Source organism: Scyliorhinus canicula, chromosome 3 (genome assembly GCF_902713615.1).
Source record: "Scyliorhinus canicula chromosome 3, sScyCan1.1, whole genome shotgun sequence".
Classification (NCBI taxonomy): Eukaryota; Metazoa; Chordata; class Chondrichthyes; order Carcharhiniformes; family Scyliorhinidae; genus Scyliorhinus; species Scyliorhinus canicula.
This window is the reverse complement of record NC_052148.1, coordinates 56,307,097-56,311,584: the sequence shown is the minus strand read 5'-3', so window position 1 is coordinate 56,311,584 and position 4,488 is coordinate 56,307,097.

Here is a 4,488-nt window from a genome sequence, read left to right as displayed (position 1 = left end):
ATTTTCTGCAATAGCCTACTGTGGGGAACCTTATCAAACGCTTTACTGAAATCCATATACACCACATCAACTGCTTTACCCTCATCCACCTGTTTGGTCACCTTCTCGAAGAACTCAATGAGGTTTGTGAGGCACGACCTACCCTTCACAAAACCATGTTGACTATCTCTAATCAAATTATTCCTTTCCAGATGATTATACATCCTACCTCTTATAAACCTTTCCAAGACTTTTCCCACAACAGAAGTAAGGCTCACTGGTCTATAGTTACCGGGGTTATCTCTACTCCCCTTCTTGAAGAAGGGGACAACATTTGCTATCCTCCAGTCTTCTGGCACTATTCCTGTAGACAAAGATGACTTAAAGATCAAAGCCAAAGGCTCAGCAATCTCCTCCCTAGCTTCCCAGAGAATCCTAGGATAAATCCCATCCGGCCCAGGGGACTTATCTATTTTCACACTTTCCAGAATCGCTAACACCTCCTCCTTATGAACCTCAAGCCGTTCTAGTCTAGTAGCCTGTACCTCAGTATTCTCCTCGACAACTTTGTCTTTTTCCTGTGTGAATACAGACGGAAAATACTCATTCAGCACCTCTCCTATCTCCTCGGACAACTTCCCACTACTGTCCTTGACTGGCCCTACTCTTACTTTAGTCATTCTTTTATTCCTGACTTATCTATAGAAAGCTTTAGGGTTATCCTTGATCCTACCTGCTAAAGACTTCTCATGTCCTCGCCTGGCTCTTCTTAGCTCTCTCTTTAGAGCCTTCCTAGCTAACTTGTAACTCTTAAGTGCCCTAACTGAACCATCACGTCTCATCTTTACATAAGCCTCCTTCTTCCTCTTGACAAGTGTTTCAACTGCTTTAGTAACCCATGGTTCCCTTGCTCAACCACTTCCTCCCTGCCTAACAGGTACATATTTATCAAGGACACGCAGTAGCTCTTCCTTGAACATGCTTCACATTTCCATTGTGCCCATCCCCTGCAGTTTTCCTCTCCAGCCGATGCATCATAATTGCCTTTCATAGAATTATAGAATTTACAGTGCAGACGGAGGCCAGTCGGCCCATCGAGTCTGCACCAGCTCTTGGAAAGAGCACCCTACCCAAGGTCAACACCTCCACCCTATCCCAATAACCCAGTAACCCCACCCAACACTAAGGGCAATTTTGGACACTAAGGGCAATTTATCATGGCCAATCCACCTAACCTGCACATCTTTGGACTGTGGGAGGAAACTGGAGCACCCGGAGGAAACCCACGCACACATGGGGAGGATGTGCAGACTCCGCACAGACAGTGACCCAAGCCGGAATCGAACCTGGGACCCTGGAGCTGTGAAGCCACAGTGCTATCCACAATGCTATCACCCAGCTATAACTCTTGCCCTGCGGTGTATACCTATCCCTTTCCATCGCTAAAGTAAACAAAATCGAATTGTGGTCACTATCACCAAAGTGCTCACCTACCTCCAAATCTAACACCTGTCCTGGTTCATTACCCAGTACCAAATCCAATATGGCCTCGCCTCTTGTTGGCCTATCTACATACTGCATCAGGAAACCCTCCTGCACACATTGGACAAAAACGGACCTATCTAAAGTACTCGAACTATAGTGTTTCCAGTCAATATTTGGAAAGTTAAAGTCCCCCATAACAACTACCCTGTTACTTTCGCTCCTATCCAGAATCATCTTTGCAATCCTTTCCTCTACATCTCTGGAACTTTTCGGAGGCCTATAGAAAAACCCTAACAGGGTGACCTCTCCTTTCCTGTTTCTAACCTCAGCCCATACTACCTCAGTATTTGAGTCCTCATCAAATGTCCTCTCAGCCACCGTAATACTGTCCTTGACTAACAATGCCACCCCTCCCCCTCTCTTACCACCTTCCCTGAGCTTACTGAAATATCTAAACCCCGGCAGCTGCAACAACCATTCCGCGCCCTGCTCTATGCATGTCTCCGAAATAGCCACAACATCAAAGTCCCAGGTACTAACCCATGCCGCAAGCTCACCCACCTTATTCCGGATGCTCCTGGCATTGAAGTAGACGCACTTTAAACCACCTTCCTTCCTGCCGGTACACTCCTGCAACTTTGAAACCTTACTCATGACCTCACTACTCTCAGCTTCTTGTGTACTGGAGCTACAATTCAGGTTCCCAATCCCCTGATGTCGGTGGAGCTTTGCAATAATCGGCCTTAGCTGCTCCCCGGCCTTAGATATTGGTCTGAGCGACCTGTGTGCTCTGTCGAGCTCTGGGGGTTTGGGGAAGCTGTCTCTCGTGACTAAGTTGTCCGTCTGGTCTTTCCCCTCAATGCCTTCTGGCAGGCCCCCAATCTTGATGTTTTTTTGTTGGGACCTGCTCTCCTGGTCCTCGACCTTCCCCCTTAAGTTCCCCTGGGCCGCCACCAATAATTTTCCTCCGCCTCCAGGGCGACAATTCTGTCGCACTGGTCCATCAAGGCCCTTTAGAAGGTCGAGGATTGTCCTCCCCTGAGTTGCCACTTTTCCCAAGCCAATAGATAGCCTTCTGCATGGTGGCAATCGCCTCAATACCGCCATCTTGACCGACACCTGGATCTCTATCTTGATCTCCTCCTTCATGGCGGTCAGCTCCTTCATCAGCGAGATCTTCCATCCGTCTCCAGGGGGTGGGAGAGGCTGATGCTCGGGTTGTTGGCCACCCTCTCTCCTTGGTGGTCGGGGTCCCTTCGTCTCGTGGGCCATCCGCCTGCTGATCTTGGCTCTTTCCTCCGCTTCTGCCGTCTCTTCAGCCCCTCAAGCTCCCGTTCACTGGTATCCTTTCTTGGTTACCCTCCTTTAGTTGTTGAGGAATTTTTTTTCCTTTGAAATTTGGACAAAATTCAACTAAAAGTGCCTTTTTGTGTCCTGGTTCGGAGGAGGGCCACCTGATGTCTGTCCGCTCAGCACATCACCATCACCGGAACATCTAAGCTTGTTATAGTCTTGCACACCTCTATCAAGTCTCCCTTCAGTCTTCTTTGCTGTAAGGAGAATAATGCCAGCTTCTCCGACATTGGGCAGCACGGTATCATAGTGATTAGCACAATTGCTTCACAGCTCCAGGGTCCCAGGTTAGATTCCCGGCTTGGGTCACTGTGCGGAGTCTGCACGTTCTCCCCGTGTGTGCGTGGGTTTCCTTCGGGTGCTCCGGTTTCCTCCCACAGTCCAAAGATGTGCAGGTTAGGTGGATTGGCCATGCTAAATTTCCTTTAGTGTCCAAAATTGCCCTTAGAGTTGGGTGGGGTTGCTGGGTTATGGGGATAGGGTGGAGGTGTGCGGTTGGGTAGGGTGCTCTTTCCAAGAGCTGGTGTAGACTCGATGGGCCAAATGGCCTCCTTCTGCACTGTAAATTCTATGAAATCTATGACATAACTTGCAGCTAAACTCCCTCATCCCTGGAACCATTCTTGTAAAACTCCTCTGTACCCTCTCAAGGATTCTCACATCTTTCCTAAAGTATGGTGACCTGAACTGGATGCAATACCCTAGGTACGGTCTAACCAGAGCTTTATAAACGTTTAGCTTATCTTTCTTGCTTTAGTACTCAATACTTATATTAATGAAGCCCAAAATTACTACTACTTTCAATAATTCCTGCTGCTTGACTATTGCTGAAAAAAGCATTTTGTCAAAGCTTTTCAATTTGCACTCATCAGGACTATTGAAGAATACTAATGTCAGGGGAAACAACAACTTTATACGGTTTGAGAAGAGAGTGCTAATTGATCTGCAAGGCGACACTGAGTGGTAGAGGCATTGCCATGGAGAATGCATCAGTTAATGGTGACTGACAGTTAACTGTCAAGCAATGTTTGAAAATTTAAACCAGGCTGCTTGACTCTGATCGGCGAAGGCATTCCCCTGAGGACCAGTGAGTGGCTATCATTTATTTTGTTTAGCTGAAACAGGGGCAATATGTGTACATGATATTTCTGTCTACAAAGAACAAGGCCTTGTGAATTAATATGTGTAGCTTCCAGTACATGGAATTGCGCCACACTGCAAACCTGGCTCTCAATCTTAAACCCGTTGTTGGCATAATTCTTAGCACACTGAGGATTATTTAACAAATGTTGTCCAATCGCAGAATCACGTCTAATATTGAACACTGCTTTGCATTTTGCAAGCATGGGCTGGTTGGGTACAGTCTATATCTTGTCTGTTGAGAACGGCAGAAAGGACATGCTGTTTAATATGATATCTCAGTCTTTCGGATGTACTCTCTACATACCTAGCATCATATTGTCACTGAAAAACAGATACCACATTACTCATTTGTGTGATAGGCTGAGGCCTTTTTTATTTGACGGCAGCATCCTATTAGTGCTGAATACCACTCGCGGTGCTACTGCATAGTAGCACGAGATACACCTTTGCTCAAATATTTGCGATACCTTACCCTCCCCGGGTAATCTGAAGTAGACTGGGCACTTCTTAGGACCAAAAATCTTGCCC